This window comes from Crocuta crocuta, unplaced genomic scaffold (assembly GCF_008692635.1).
Source record: "Crocuta crocuta isolate KB4526 unplaced genomic scaffold, BGI_CrCroc_1.0 scaffold57, whole genome shotgun sequence".
Lineage (NCBI taxonomy): Eukaryota > Metazoa > Chordata > Mammalia > Carnivora > Hyaenidae > Crocuta > Crocuta crocuta.
The window spans coordinates 3,727,164-3,743,756 of NW_027532163.1; the positions used below are offsets into that span (position 1 = coordinate 3,727,164).

At 49.5% G+C, this 16,593-nt stretch overlaps 1 long non-coding RNA gene across 1 annotated transcript; it reads right to left on the bottom strand.

The window, feature by feature from the left end:
- Window positions 1–14,374: 14,374 nt before the first annotated feature.
- On the bottom strand, window positions 14,375–15,849 carry LOC144241914 (uncharacterized). Its single transcript, XR_013338237.1, has 2 exons — window positions 15,785–15,849; window positions 14,375–15,254 (listed from the first exon to the last, which is right to left on the bottom strand). It is a non-coding gene; the product is annotated as an uncharacterized LOC144241914 (long non-coding RNA).
- Between the last annotated feature and the right edge of the window lie 744 nt (window positions 15,850–16,593).

Sequence of the window (16,593 nt, forward strand, 5' to 3'; positions counted from 1 at the left end):
CTGACTCCATCCCAGGTTCTGGCTGTGGGTCTCTGGCCATCTGCAACAGATTCTGGCCCTCCTCGCCCAAGCTTCAGGCTTGTGGACTCAGCAGATGCTTCCAGCCATCAGTGAAAAGCAACTTCCTGCTCCTGGGTCAGGCTCCCTGCTACTGCCTTCAGAGAAGCAGTATGGTGGAACGACCTAGCCCAGGCTTGAGTTCAACCTTGGCTCAGCCACTGAAAGGTTTTCTAACTCCTCTGAACCTCAGTTTCTTCTGTTGATCACAATGCCTCACTCACTGAGCCACTGTGGGTGTCAGGAGGGATTCAGTCAGTTAGATGAGACACAGACTCTACCCTTAAAGAACTTAAACTGTTAGAGAAGAATAGAACCAAGATATTTTCACTTATGAAAAAGGTAAAATTGAGCCATGTGCATTTTACTAAGTGCCTTTGGTTCAAATCCCATTGAGAAATCCTTCAAAGTAATCCTGCTGTTAAGCTGACCCTAAAGGTGCCATCCTGGATTTCAGTACACTGGCACACAGCAGTTACATGTAGCCATTGGATTCTATTCCTGAAATACAGTCTTTCCTGAATTCAGGACACACATGGCATTGCAGCCATCCCAAATGAAAGTGGACAGAGGATAAGCATTGTCTCCTGCATCCTTGGTTAAATGAATTGTGGTGGGCACACACCATGGGAACGTATGCAACAAAGTAGGTGCACATGCACACGACATGAACAGGTCTTTAAAAAACATGGTATATGAGACTGAACATTATTCTGTGCCAGGTGACATTCTAAGTGCTTGAGGTAGACTAACTTACTCAGTCCTTACAAATCCCAGGAAGTATACATACATACTTATTATTACCAATGCACAGAGGCATAGGGTTCAGTGGGTTGTCCATGTTATACAGCTAGTAAATGGAGCTGAGATTTGAAGCAGGAAGCCAACACTTCATCTTAATACCATACTAAATACAAACACGCACATGCACAACGGAGTCTGTAGCATACCACCCATCTGTCCATTAATTTCCAGTTTGTTCTCAATCCATCTCAGCTCTTCCCTGATCTCTCTGTATCCCAGGGAATGACAATTCCAGCTTCCAGTTTAGTCCAGACAGTAGAAAATTCTGGTGGAAGATTGGGGGGGTGGAGGAGGGAGAGCCAGGGTGTTCCCCCTCTGTTTCCTGTGGCATCTCCCATAGCCCGTGTGCCTTTTCTGTGGTTCCAACTCCTTCCGGATGGTCCCTCCTCCATTGTTTCACATCCTCCGGGAAGTCCTCACTTGGAGCCCAGCCAAAAGCCCAAGGTCCAGACTGTAAACAACATTCCTGCTGGTGTCCTTTCAGACTTGGCCTGTCAGTGGTGGCTTCCCGTGACAGATAATCCCTGGGTCCCCACATCATCATGTTTATCTTCTCTTTCTCTCATCAGTAGCCAAATCAATTCCCTGTATTAAACTCCCTCTGTGTGAAAGACCTAGAATGGCTTCCAATTTTCTTCCTAGATCCCTAATAAATCATTTCTGTGAATTAAAAATATAGGCTCTGGTGGGAGGACTGGCCTGTGAGTCAAGATCCCTGGTATAGAGGTCAAGTTCTGACCCAACCTAATATGAAATCTTGAGCTCTTTGTCTATCCTCCTCAAGCTTTGGATTTCTAATTCACAATGTTGATGTTGGATTAGGAGTATGTGAGATGTGTGTGTATGTGTGTGTGTATGTGTGTGTTTTTAAGTATACTCCTCCTTATACGTGTATCTAGACACATACATGCTCAGGAATACAATATATTTTCCATGCATAATGTGGATTCAAGGATATCCGTGAAACACACAGTTGCCCATGGAGAATGAGGATAAAAAAGAATAAACAGACAAACAGAAAGTCCTGGTACTGACCAAGAATGATAACATGACATAACTACTCTCTGAACTTGAAGTCCTGTACAAGTCGCTCTTTATGCCCCTTTGTGCATGGAGATACCTCCCAGATTTGCAGAAAATGTCGGAAAACCAAACATGGCACTCACACCGCAGGTAGGAACCCCAAAACTGGAAGATGGGCAAGCTCCCCCAGCTGAGCATCCCAAAGAGACTCTCAGAGCCTCCCCCTGTCCTGTGGGTGGTGACTCTCATGTGCTGTGTGACCCCTGGCTGCCCAGAGCCCCCACTCAAGCAAGGGAGAAAGAGAATGTGCATATCAGAGGGCACCAAGTGGTTTCTGCCAAAGCAGAGGGAAGCCCTTCTTTCAGGGAAGCTGTCTGGTAGCTGGGGGAGGGCTGGCTGTACTACTGAGGAGACAGACAAGATGAAGAGTCTCAGTGAAGAAACCTGTCCCTTCCTGGCAAGAAGCAACTGGAAAGCAATGTATGGCAGTGCAAAGCAGTTGTTCTTAACCTTTTGATCAGCTCACCTGCTGTCACCCAAGACACATCACTGATCACCTTACACACCCACGTTGCGTACTCCCGAAGCGAAGGGAAGCCTTTTGAGGCTTGTATTCAAAGTCCCTTCTTTATGGACCGAGAAAGCCGGCTCCTTAGTTCTGGCCGGGCTGGAGGCGGGAGTTTCGCCCGGAAGGCTGCTGGCGCCATCTAGTGTCCAAATGGAGAACTGGCTAAAAGCACACCTCTGAGCTGGAATTTCAAGCCACCAACCGCTCTGGGCTCTCCAAACCCCATCTGCCTTTTCGACAACTTCACAGCTTGCCAATTTGCAAATATTGGGAAATCACTTTGCCTTGCAATCTTCGAGGAGTAAACCTCCTGAGCCCATTGCCAGTAGAGCCTGAGAAGGCTGCCAGACAATCATCTAGCCCCCAAGGGGCTCCATGCAAATTGGACATTCTGGGTGTGTAAAACCCACCATCCGCATGCACAGAATCATCGGAAACTTGGCATCCAAATTTCATCGCTAGCATTTCTCGGGGGCTACCAGAGCTTTTTCCAAGAGAACATTCTCTTCCCTGAGGTGTGAAGACATCTGTTTTCCGGAGTGCCCCCACCACCACTATCTCTAAGTAACAATTCTACAACCAGCTGTTGGTTCCCACACTTAAAATTTAGAGCCATGTTTTCTCTTCTCCTTATAGGGGAGAAGAGGGTAGCTGTTTAAGGGTTCATTAAGCCCCAATTTCTTCACCAGGGTTCTGGGCATAAGAGGCTTAGCTGTTCCACCCTGTTTGTTAAGACATTCTGCAATCAAGCTCAATCTGGAAAACGAATTTTCAGCTGCAACTGCTGAAGAGGGACTTGATTTATTTATAATCTGCTAATACTGTCATTCAGCAGGAAAGAAGAAGAATGGAAGAAACAAACTTCAGCACGGAGGTAGAGCACAAGATTTGGGAGCCCACAATTGTTGTTGCTCTGTGTGTGTGTGTGTGTGTGTGTTGTTCTGAAATAGATGAGAAATAGATGGACATGAATGAATTCATAAATATCAAAATAACTTATATGAACACTTTACTTCCAGGGAAGAAAATAGGATTTGCGCGCGTGTGTGTGTGTGGTCTTTTTCATCAAAAACTTTGTTACTGTTTTGATATTTTGACCATCCAAAATGTGTCGGCAACATCTCTCCCTAATGGGGAGACAACAGTGGTTTCCCGTTGTCCCAAGGCTGCGGTCATGGTCATTCGGCAGTCCTGTGACTCTCCAATACCCCTCCCCCAGAGGGAAAGGGAGGTATAGGTAGGCCTGGAAGTGGGAGACACTTCTCTCCCCTCCTTCCAGCATCAGGAATATGCTGAAGGTGCTAGAAGGAATTGCCTTTTGTCTCTGGGTTTAGGTTGGGTTTTGACAGGCCCCTTTTACTTTCCTGTCAGCCTCTCAATTCAGGCAATTTCACGGCTTCTTTTCTGCTGCTGAGACGTGTTTGTGGCAGAGGTTGTTAGATGCGGCCGCGGGCTGAGGAGCAGCTCCGTTGCTAAGAGGCCTCCCTCTGCAGCCCAGCCCCGGGGAGGTTGCGCTAGCAGCCGGGGAACAGCCCAGAGTTAATGGGGTGATCTGGGCACCCAAAGGGGAGCAGTGTGTCCTGGTTAATTACTCAGCACAATTGGACAGCTGAGAGCTGTCTGTATATTTACTTTCAATGAATTGGAATATAATAAAGTAGAGCTCATTCATTCATTTAACAAGAGTTTATCGCGTTCCATGCTACTGCTCCACTGAATGTAATTAGCCGATTACACAGAACTATGCTAGAGGGGAGGAGGGTTCCAGGCAGAGGGAGCAGCCAGTCCGGTGTCTAGGTCACATGCTTGGCCTGCTCAGGGAAGAGCAGGAAGGCACTTGGAGCTGGGGACACATGGAAAGGACAGAGGGGACGGAGATGAGGCTGGAAGCCGGGGGGCCCAGGCTGGGGGGCCTCTAGGCCACAGTGGGGACTTGAGATTTTAGTCTAAGTAGGAGACCAGCTACTACAGAGCTTGAAGACCAAGTTGCTTTGAGTCTCATGGAGCCTTAAAATGCCATGGCCTCTTGGGTGAACCCCTCCTTAGCATGACATCCACCAACTTTACTTCTGGGCTCTCCTCCTACCCACCTGACCCCCAGTTCCATACGCATCAGTGACCATATCCCTTTCGCCACCCAGCAAACTCTTCCCTACCCTTCAAGACCCAGCACATCTGTCACTGCCCCTGTCCAGCCTTCCTTGATTTCCCCAGACTGTGAATTCCCCTCTTTGGCCCAGAGCATCTGGGACACACTCCTGTTATACAGGGTCCATATCGTCTCTGTAAGGGATCTCCTGCCCCCAGTGACTGGAGGCCCTATCAGGAGGAAACTTCTGGTGTTGTCCGGGGCCAGGACAAACAGAGGAGTTGCCGGAAGTCCTCAGTGGATGAATGAGCAGATGAACGAGTGAAAGACCAGCTGGGGAGAGTTAGCTCACGAAATTCCGGTCAGCCGTCTGCCTCACAGGGTGAAGGAATGAACCCAAGCTCCGGCTGGGAGCCAGCTGCCTGGGTCTACATCCAGCCCCCACCAAGTACTCCCTCGGGGACTCTGGGCAAATGGCTGTGCCTTGATTTTGTTCTATACAAAACCGGATGATAATAATGTCACTCCCTGCCCTATAGAGTTATTAAGAGGATTAAATAAATTAATGCATAAAAAGGCTTAGCACACAGTGCAATCATTCAGAAATTGCCAGTAGTATTATGACAGCTATTGCTGGTGCAAGGGAAGGGAGCTACAGGTAGTGAGGGGAGGGAATCTTGGAGGGAGATGAACTCTGCTTCCTTCTTCCCAGACCTGCCTGGGGCAGGTCTGAGCCGCAAGAGCCATTCATAATAGGCTTGTGTCAGAGGAGCTAGAAGGAAACCTTTTTTCATTAACCTTCCTGTAATGCCATCAAACTTGGGGTTTTTTTTAAATTCCAAAACTCTTCCTTGACTTCTTGGGACCAATGAGTAGCTTTTTTGCCCTTAGAGAGAGAGGGGGGGCCATGGAAAGAAGTTGGGCCCCAAGCCAGAACACCTGGGTTGGAGCTCTCTGCCACCTGTCAGCTAAGTGGCCTTGGGCAACTGGTTTCACCTCTGGGCTTGATTTCCTTTGCAGCGAGAGGCCAATGGCCTGAGGCCTCCTCTGCTGGCTGGGGTGGGGCAGGGACAGTGCTTCCACATTCAGCTTGTAGAGTCAGGCTATTATGGCTCAAATTCTGGCCCCTGCTAGCTGTGGACCTGGGTGGATTACCCAGTCTCCCTGTGCCTCAGTTTCTTTAACTGATAGGATCATAACACAATTCGGCTGTTTTAAGCCCTACTGTCAGTACTTTAAGTCTTTAAGACCTAACCCTCAATACTTCAAAATATGACTATATATGGAAGCAGGGTCTTTAAAGAGGTCATTAAGGTAAAACAGGGTCATTGAGATGGACTCTACTCCAATATGACAGGTGTCCTCATAAGAAGGGGAAATTAGGACACACACAGAGGGAAGGCCATGGGAAACACAATGAGAGGGAATCTTCCAAGGAAATCAACCCTACCAACCTTGATCATGGACTTCCAGGGTCCCGAATCATGAGAAAATACATTTCTGCTATTTAAGCCCCTCTCAGTCTGTAATCTTTTGATATGGCGGCCCTCTCAGGTTAAGATGAATCCTATTAGGTGGTCACGAGGTTAGACGAGATGATGTATGTCAGGCCGGCAGGCAGCAAGGGCCCACCTTGATGAGCTTTGCTCATCATAGGAAGGGTCTCAGCACACGCAGGGTTCATTGGTCATGTGCTGTACCTGAAGAAGAATCCCTTCTTTTAGTCCCGCTCAGACCCAAGGACATTTTCAATATTTATCACACGCCTACTGTTCGCCAGGCACCCATGGGAGTGGGGGGCTCCCTGCCTGCGTGGGGCTTGTGGTCTAATTTGCAGAAAGAGAGAAAACAAGGGAACCATGGAATACATAAATCCTTAGCACAGGAACAAGTGCACAAATAGGGCAGGGGGCTGTGTGAGAGAGAAGCGGGGGTCTGACAAGGGATGAGAAGGTGCCCAGGAGTGCTGGCATGGCCGGGGAGGTGGGGGGCGGGGGGGAGACCAAGCTGGCCAAGGTGCAGCCTTTTAAAAGCCTGAGGTGGGAAGGCGCCAAGATGAGACCAGTCATCAGTAAGGAGTCAGGATCCCCTCCTTCTCCTTTTTTATGAGTCTGGAGCAGAAGCCTGGGTTTGGGCCCCAAATGTGTCTCAGTCTCCTCATCAATAAAATGGGGAGGTAGCAGTAGTAAGCCCTCAGAGATGTAAGGACTAAAAGTTTCCATGGTAGCAGACCTAGAATAATGCCTAGCCTGTGGGGAGAACTCTACGTGTTCACCTGTGTTATTACTACTCCATAACAACAATAACAAGCAACATTTATTGAGTTCTTACCATGTGCTGGGCATCGGAAAGCTTTACCTAGATGATATCATTTAGTGTTTATAATAGCCTTTGGAGACAGGAACTATCACAATTTCTATTTTGCTGGCAGGGAACTGAGGCATACAACACTATATCCAAGATCACATAGCAGGATATTACCCAAGGCAGCCAGGCCCCAGGAGAGGGCACCTGGGAGCCGAGGCTGACTCAGTCCTGGCATAGAACGTCACTTCTGGTGGGGTCTCCGTTTAGGGAGTCTCAAAGCACATGCATGTGCATGCGCACACACATACACCGCCAACGAATGTCATCCTCCGGGCCTCCAAAGCCTGCTCTCCATCTGCAGGGGAATCACATCCTTTTCCTTCTCTAGGGACTTCGGAGGAGGCAAAGTCGAATTTAAAATTTCTAACAAGTTCAGAGGCTCTGCACCCTGCCTGTCGTCTCCGTTGAAGAGATCGACATGTTTTATTCTTGCCTTGCCAATGGGTAAAGCCCAGAGGAGCAGAACAGAAGGTGTTTCCTCCTCGTGCTCACTGAGAAGAGAACTCAGTACTTGATAGATTTCCTCATTACAGCTTTGGTGACGCGCCATTTCTTTCCACTAAGAAGAGGAGAGATTGTGAACGCCTATGTGGAGCCATGATGTCTTTGCAGGCAGCTCCTATTAATGCCATAAAATCAGTGGGCAGGGCAGGCCTGGCAGAAGGGCAACGATGCCGGTCAGGGCGAGTCGCAGCTGGCACAACCCGTTCAACATCTGTCTCCCTGACAGTTCCAACTGCTGGGCTCCCCAGGGCCTTTCTGGTTGGTTCCTAGAATCAAGGCCATCCCTGGGCGCTTCTGTGAAGAAGGCCAATTTTGCCTCTAAGACTCCGTCTTCATTCTTTGTGCTGGATCAGTTAGGATTACATCTGGTTGAAAGCAATAGACATCTCTAAGAAGAGTGGCTTATGCAAGACAACCGTTTATTTCTCTCTCACATAAAAGCCAGGAAGTCAGAAGTCCTGGGTTCTGGTGATACTTGGCCAAGTCCTCAGGGACCCAGGCTTTCTCCGGTTAATTCCTCAGACTTCTCCAGGGCTGGGATCATCCTTATGTGCACAAGACCAGAGCTAGAGCTCCAGGCACCACTCTCTTGTTCCCAGTAGGTAGCTGGAGGAAGGCATAGAGAAAACGGTGCTCATCAACCACCTTTTAAGGAAGGTTCCTAAAAGAACCATGTGACAATTTCACTTGCTTACTCCCCATTTAATCACATGGCCACATACAGCTGCGGACGGGGAAATATAATCTTTATGTGGGATGGTCAGGGCCTCGCTAAAAATTGTGGATTTTTTATTATGGAAGAAAGGGACAGTGGTTACAATTTCATGGGGCAATCTACCAACCTCAACCACACCTCCTCACCGCCGAACTTGCCAACAGAAGAGAAATGAGCATTTTGTTTGAATAGAGCTTTTGAAGAGAAACCAGCATTTTGTTTGAATGTGCTAGGCATTGCAGACTTTCCCATAAGCTAAGTCACTGGGTCTCGGAAGAAAAAGTGTAGAGTCGTAGGTAAGGGTTGGATTTATAATCCTGACTTAGCCCTTTACAAATGCTGATACCTCGGGCATATAACTCAACCTCAGTGTTGTAATAGACAAAGTGGATATTATGATACCTCTGCCAGAGGTTGTCATGAGGATTAATCAAAAGGGTAGGTAAAGTTCTTGGCATACAATTTGTGTCCCTGGCTTTGCCAAGCTACTGAGTCCTCTGAGGCTTAGATTCCTCATCGATAAAATAGAGATCAGCTTTATAAGGTGATGAGGATTAAAAGAGATGAAAGATATTAAGCACTGGCACAGTATTTAGCTCCTAAGAACACAGAGCAGTTGGGGGCTGCTATTACTTAGGCCTCTCAAAATTCCTGCAAGATGTCAACATATGGGGCCGCCTGGGTGGCTCAGTCAGTTAAGCGGCCATCTTCAGCTCAGGTCATGATCTTGTGGTTCATGAGTTTGAGCCCTGCGTTGGGCTCTGTGCTGACAGCTCAGAGCCTGGAGCCTGCTTCGGATTCTGTGTCTCCCTCTCTCTCTGCCTCTCCCCTGCTGATGCTCTGTCTCTCAAAAATAAATAAATCTTAAAAAAAAAAAAAAGATGTCAACATATTATTTTCAAGAGGTTGAAAACGAGGCTCTTAAAAAAATGGCTCTTATAAAAGATAGAATGAACACAAGACAAAGTCTTATTCAATTCGTTAAGTCCTGAGGGAAAGAGCATGACAGCAAAGCTGGTTTATAGATTATTTGAGATATTTATAGGCAAGAAAAGAAAAAAGAATATAGAATAAGATCGTCAGGCTAGGTACAAATGGTTAATGGTCTACTGGCAGCAAAGTCATAGGTTATCTTTTCTATCAGGAAGAAATCATCTCCACGATCACCTCTATGGGGCAAAAACCTGCAAGTTAACATGTAGCCTTTAGTGTCTGGGCTCTAGTCAACAGCAGACAGGGAAGTCGAATATGGGAGAGTTTTCCTAAATAATCCTGGGAAGCCAGAGCCTCCTCATGACATTGAAAGGGCATGTGGTCATTTTCTCACTTTGTTTCTGTGTTTTGGAAACATTTGGGTAACAGAAGGAATCCTCAACCACTGAAGAAACGGAGTCCCTGCCCGTGACCTGGAGAACGGGAAACGGCCCCTGCCTGCTAGGCTCTTCCTGTGTGTCGTGTGTGCGCGGCAGGGAGGGGGATGTAAATTGTGGAGTTTACTATGTGAACCCGGTTGGCCAACCACCCTTGGGAAGGCGGCCAGGGAAGCAGAAAGATGAGAAGGAGTCAGGTGGGAAAAGAGGAGAGGAACTTTCCAGACTGAAAGTTCCCCGAGAAATGGCACAGGGATGGGGAGTGGGGGGTGGCGCACAGTGCGAGCTGAAGAGGCAGCTGAGTCGGGCCCGAAGCAGAGCTCTCTCGGGGTTTTGCAGACGAGAGGTTACTTAACTTGTTCAAAGTCCCCGGGGCAGTAAGAGGAAACAGTGGCCTCGTATAAAGTCCATTCATGTCCCCACACCAGTCTCCTCTCCTGGCTTCTTAAAATCTGCCCTCGAGGGACCACAGGTCTGCGCGCGTTCATTTGCACTTTGGTATTAATTTAAACCAGTATATTGCTTCTCCTGGGGCGGTTTGAATTTTCGGCCTGTCCTGCTGCAAAGAAATGAAAGGTGTTGACCTGCATTAAAGGAATCCCTGGCATTTAGGTGGTGCTGGAGGGAGGGAAGGGAGCGTCCCCTGTCCCTGAAATCTCAGCACCTCCAGAGAGTCAGACTGATGCTGCTCCGCAAGCAGAAAGCAGAGACAGGATCCGGGAGACAGCATGTCTGCTCTGTCACCCTGAGGTCGGCTCCTCTTACGAGCCCGTTAGGTTTGAGGAGGAAATGTTGGCCTCCAGGCCCAAAGTTGGAGGTAACAGGATCCTCTGAGATATTCAGACTTATAAAATGGGATGTGGCTTAATTGCCTGAGAAGTTATTTCAAGACATGCCCTGGCCTCTGTGGAGCCTGAGATCACTGGTGATAGGGGAGGGGGTGGGGGTGGGGGGGAAATAAGCTAAACTCAATAGCTCTTTAAATTGTTTGTTTATTAGTGGTTGATTAGTGAAGTCCCCGATGCACGTAGCTGGGAAGGAAATATAGGTTTCATTTCACCCGGCATTTGAGTAATCCAGAATCAGATGCAAACAATCTGCCTCTTTACCTCTGATGCCAACCCTGTTCAAATAAGGCAGTTCTTTTGCAAACAAGCCTGTTCGTTGTCACCCTGCACACACAGCCCACCTCTGTGTCTCTGACCTAGAAAGCACCCCTTCCTTCTCCCCCCTGCCAAGATCCTCGAAGGTCCAGCTCAGGGTCAACCACAGCCTTCCTTGGCTGCTCATCTCCCAGAGCAGGGCGACAGAGAGGTCTCTGTCTGTCCAGCAGCCTTTTCCTCACCCATTCATTTAACAGATGTTTATCAACCACCTTATTTTGTGCCAAGTGCCGGGAACGCAGCAATGAATCAAATGGCCACGAGCTCTTGCTTTCATGGAGCTAAATTCCCGTGGAAACGAGCTCTTGCTTTCATGGAGCTAAATTCCCGTGGAAAGACGGTTCCCACTCCAGTGATGAGGACGAACTGCCCGTTTACATTAAGCTATTCACTGATTCGGTCAATGAATAGTAATGAGTGCCTGCTGTGTGTCAGGCACTGTTGTAGACACTGGGGCCACCACGGGCAGCGAAACAGATGAAGCCCTTGCTCCCTCGCAGTGTACATTCTAAACCAGGCAGGATAGACTGTAAGCAAATAAATACAGCTGTGTGTCAAGTAGTCCGAAATCTGCGTGACAAGACAAAGGGGACGGCAGTGCGTGTGGCACTAGTTTAGATACTCTGGTCAGAGAAGCCCTCTGACACAGCGGCGTTTGGAAACAGAGCTAATGGAAGCGCAGGCCAGGAGGACAGGCAGTTACGGCACTTGTCCGTGGGGCTTCCAAGGGGCCAGCGACACTCTGGGAATTGACCCTCCCAGCCCTTCCTCGAGAGGGAGAGGGCAGCGCCCTTGACCTTGTCTTGTGGATGACTTAACTGCGCTTCAGAGAAATGATCTAACACGAAGGAAAGGAGTCTGAAGTCAGGCTGGCGAGCCCGGAACCAGCACAGCCCTTTGTGGAACCGCAGAGTTGTTTCAGAGAGCCTCGGTCTCATCAGGTGGGCTCAGACTTGCTTCTTTGCTGCTCACTGCATGCCGAGAACCACGCTGTGTAGTGTCAGGGCTGTGGATCTCAGGTCTGCTCTTGATAGCTGTGTGGGACTTTGGACAAGCTGCTCAACCTCTCTGACCATCTGTTTTCTCATCTGCAAAGTGGGGATTCTAGAACCTACTTCATAGGGTGGAGGTGAGGCTCACATGATCAACAGAGCCGACACACAGGAAACGGTATGTTAAGCGTCCCTAGTGATATAGATACTGACCGAAGTATCAGTGATATTGTGGATTGAATTGTGACCCCCAGAAAGATAGGCTGAAGGGCTTCACTTTCAGTATTGTAAATGTGATCTTATTTGATGAAAGGGTCTTATTTGTAATTAAGTTAAGGTGAGGTTGTGTTCAATTAGGGTAGACCCTAACCCAGCATGACTGCTGTCCATATAAGAAAACCAGAGAATATAGAAAGAGACAAACAGGGTGAACCCCATGTGATCATGAGGCAGAGACTGAAGAAGGGGGGCTATCAGCCAAGGAATATCAAGTATTTCTAGAAGCAGAAGCTAGGAGGGGGCCTGGAACAGATTCTCTTCCAGAACCTTCAGAGAGAGCACGGCCCTGTGGATACCTCAGTTTTGGGCTTTGGCCTCCAGAACTGTGCGAGAACATATTTCTCTTGTGCTTTTTTTTTTTTTTAATGTTTTATTTATTTCTGAGAGAGAGAGAGAGACAGCATGAGCAGGGGAGGGTCAGAGAGAGAGGGAGACACAGATTCTTAAACAGGCTCCAGGCTGTGAGCTGTCAGCACAGAGCCCGACATGGGGCTCGAACGCACGAACCGTGAGATCATGACCTGAGCCGAAGTTGGATGCTTCACCAACTGAGCCACCCAGGCGCCCCCACATTTCTCGTTTTAAGGCACCCAGTTGGCTGTACTTTGTGACGGCAGCTACAGGAAGCTAATGCAGGTGAGATGGTAAGTCTCTGGAAGAACTGAGTATCTAGATGGGAGCCAGAGTTCAGCCTCCTGGCACATGTGTTTTGGGATCAGATCCTTAAAGATCTGCTGGGGCGTGCAATTTTGGAGCCAGATGATCAAATTTTTAGGGGGCCGGTTTGAAGGTGGAGAGAGAAACCTGGAGAACACCCTTAGTCTGATCTTGACCCCGAGCCGCATCAAGCTGTAGGGTTAGCCCATGGCTTCAAGGGGGTAATCTTGAGGTTCAGTCTGAGTACAGGGGCTGCCATAGATGTCCTGGCTTAGGGAAAGTGGGAGCCCATGAGCTTTTCTGGACATGATGCTAGAACTCACAAAGTTGTCTGTTTAAATCCAGATGAAATCAGAAGCATGGGCCTTCACCAACACTTACATAAAACCCAGCCTGTCAAATTCGAGGGAGAAAGAATCAGAACAGCCTGGCCAGGGTCTGAGCCAACATTCCAGAGGACTGATTCAAGACAGGGAACAGATTCCTGGGGCCCCCCAGCAATCTCCAAGCTCTCAGTAAAACTATCAACACAGGCTGAAGTGAAATCGCATGGGCAGATACGGTATCATTTCCTTGTGGAGATCTAGAATTCTAGCATCTTGGGGTGGGAGGGACCTTAAGAATCAATCCATATGATATAGCTGTTGGAGGCAAGGGCTTTGGAAGCAAATGGATGTGGGTTTAAGTTCTGTCACCTCAATTCTAAGGGGTGCCAGCTCAAGCTCCGTGACCTTGTTCTTCTCTCCTTCTCTGTGTAAGAGGAACCAGCTACTAACATCCTGGGATCTAATGGCTCTTATACTATGTTTACCTTAGACACATTACAACTACCGAGAGAGCCATAACTCTTGTAAGGATTGCTATTTAACCCAACTCTGCACAGTGCTGGAATGCCCCTCTACGAAGGGCCTTCCTTCCTATTTCCAAATGTCTCCAGTCCATGCACCTCTGAATACCTCTGGTAGAACATTCTTTGCTACAGTAAGACCGCCTCTTCTAAGGAAGCTTCCCTTTGCTGAGATGTGCTGTGCATTTACAGACAGGACGATATGGTCGAATGGGCCCCCTGGGCCCGCACTCAAACCTGCCTCCAGTTTAGGAGCTTTATGCCTTTGAGCAAATGATTCAACCTGTCTGTTAACTAACAGTCATAAAGTTTACATGACTTTACCTTTCAGTTCCTTGGCGTTCTCCTCTGGGAGATGATGATGATGATGATAGTACCTACCCCCTACAGACTAGAGAGCATATATAAGGCACTTAATTAGAAGGGAGCCTGATATCTAGGAGGTCCTCAATAATTAGCTGTCACTGATGGAACTTCCATCCCCTTGGCTTAATACTATCATGTCCCTCTCCCAAATGTTTTTAAGTTTGCTTATTTATTTTGAGAGAGAGAGAAAGAGTGTGCATAGGGAAGGGGCAGAGAGAGAGGAGACAGAGAATCCCAAGCAGGCTGTGCCCTGCCAGCACAGAATCCGACCCAGGGCTTGAACCCACAAACTGTCAGATCATGACCTGAGCTGAAGTCCGATGCTTAACCAACTGAGTCACCCAGGTGCCCCTCCCCCAATTTGTTTTTAATCACAATACACTGCATCTCAGTGGGGCCAGTGACCCATCACAACACCATCACAACAGTCGTCCCAGCCAGGGAATGTGAGCAGGCTCTGTGGCTTGCAGCCTATGCCCCATACTCTGCAGTCTCCATCTTGAAGTTCTTTTTTTTTTTTTTTAATGTTTTATTTATTTCTAGGAGAGAGAGAGAGAGAGACAGCATGAGCAGGGGAGGGTCAGAGAGAGAGGGAGTCACAGACTGAAACAGGCTCCAGGCTCTGAGCTGGCAGTCAGCACAGAGCCCGACGCGGGGCTCAAACCCACGAACCGCAAGATCATGACCCAAGCGAAAGCCGGACACTTAACCGACTAAGCCACCCAGGCGCCCCCCATCTTGAGGTTCTTAATACGTTTTGAACAAGGGGCCCCGCGTTGAATCTTACACTGGGCTCTAGAAATGATGTGGCTGGTCCTGCCTGAAGACTTGGCACCCCAGGCCTCTGGCCTTCATGCTTCATAGAGCTGGGCAGGGCTGCCCTCAGCACAGCCCACGTCTCCCCCTGGCAATTTCCTGCTGCCCGCAGCAGAGCTGGTGAATGTGGGGCTTGGTGTCCAGGGTACCCCCTCCATTCTCTCCTCATTCAACACTCCCCTCCCCATCCTTTCCTCTCCACCTTCTCCTCCAACTGTCTCTGTCTCTGCTTGTCAGCCAGGCTCAGGACAGGCTTGCCCTCGCCCCAGATCAGGTGCCCCAGGCCCCATCAGGAGGCATCCCTCTCCTTTCCCCACTGCGGTGGTGGAAGCAATCTACATTTGTCGGCTTGCTGTGGTGAAAATGGATACTGTCTTTGGCAGAGTGGAAACCACAGCGGCCTTTATAAATCCATAAAGATTACAGAGTAAGGATTCCAGTTTCTGAGGCTGGAGGTGGGGTGTGAGACTTAGCAAAGGGTTCCTGACAGGCGGAGGCTTGAGCGAAGGATCCGCCGGCACCGAGCTTTGCATCCAATCATCCAGGAAATCGGGAACGATCTATTTCCGTGCATTGAACTGGAGCGTTTGCCCATCTGTCATTTCCCCAGGGTCACTCACTGCCTCACGTCTCTTGTCTGTTAGGAGGTAAGAAAACTGGGTTAGTGCTTAGCAAATAAAGTGGCCACCAGGAGTTTCTGGGTCCTGATTGCCACGGAAGAGAATGTGCAGGGGAAGCAGGTGGATTGAGGAGGAAACAAGGCAGCGTGTGCTGTAAGTGGAAAAATAGCTAAAGGGTCTGAACTTGCAGAAAACTCATATCCCACCAAATGGTTCCCCCTGGAAAAAAGACACCAGCTCGACAGCGGGGTGAAAGCGCCTGCGTCTCTAAAGCCTAAAGCCGGGCTGCTGGTGGGAAGGAAACGCCCGCCTCCCTGCTGGCTGCCAGAATAGCAGAGCTGTCAGGCCCAGCTCTGCTCAGGCCGTCCTGGGGGGTCCCTGAGGCTGGGGCTCAGGCTCAGTAAAAGGAGCAGAATAAGGCCTGGAATTCCATACTTGCTGCTTAAATTCAAGGCCCCCAGGGCTCTGCAATCAGGCACAGAGCCCAAGAAGCCTAAGAATGGCAGATGGGGTGCAGGGATAATCCTCCCATTTCACACTTAGTGACCTGGCTTTCGGCTGGAAGCAGCGCTCCCCAAGGGCACGCTCCCCTAATCACGCAAAGCCTCTTCCAGATTCCCCTGGTAACCAGGGACTCCTGGGGAGGGGTGGGGGGGGGGTGTAAGCTGGGGCTCCCGCCCTGAGGGCATCTAACGGCAGCGCGGCTGGAAAGCGGAGGTGTCCTGGGCTCCTGGGGCAACCGCTGCAATCTGCCCCTGACTCCGAGAGCCTGGGGGCCTGGAGAAGGTCCTTGGGGCTTAGTGACAGTCCCAGACACGTCACCAGCACAGGCCCTAGAGACAGGAAGGTCTGTTGTGGGTGGAATGTTTACTTAGCCCCAAGGCACAGCCAGCAAGGCAGCTGTTCTAACCTCACCACACCCAGGGATGTGAAACCAGGACTTGATCCAGAAGGAGGCTGGGCGTGGGGGCGGCGGGAGGCCTTGCCCCAGGTCTGGGTCGGGTTTTCAGTTGCCAAACTCCACCAACGCCTGGGGAAAGCTACAGAGACCTGGCCTGCAGGACAGATTGGGGGTGGGGGGGAGGAGGAGAGCCCCAACTCTTGACAGGCGCTTGGATGGGGGTCAGAAGAGACTACGCTTGGCCACGGAGACACAGGGCTTGAGTCCTCACCTTGCCGCCCACTCCCTGGCCAAGCATGCGCACGTCACTTCCCCTTTCGGGGCCTTCTTCCTCATTTCTAACTCGGAGGCGATGGAGCCGCCTCCCACGGGAGCCTCCAGCTCTGACTTTTTGATGATTTGAGTTAACTATGTCCTGAGCTGGCTTTGCAGAGAGCGTGTTGGGAACGAGGAAG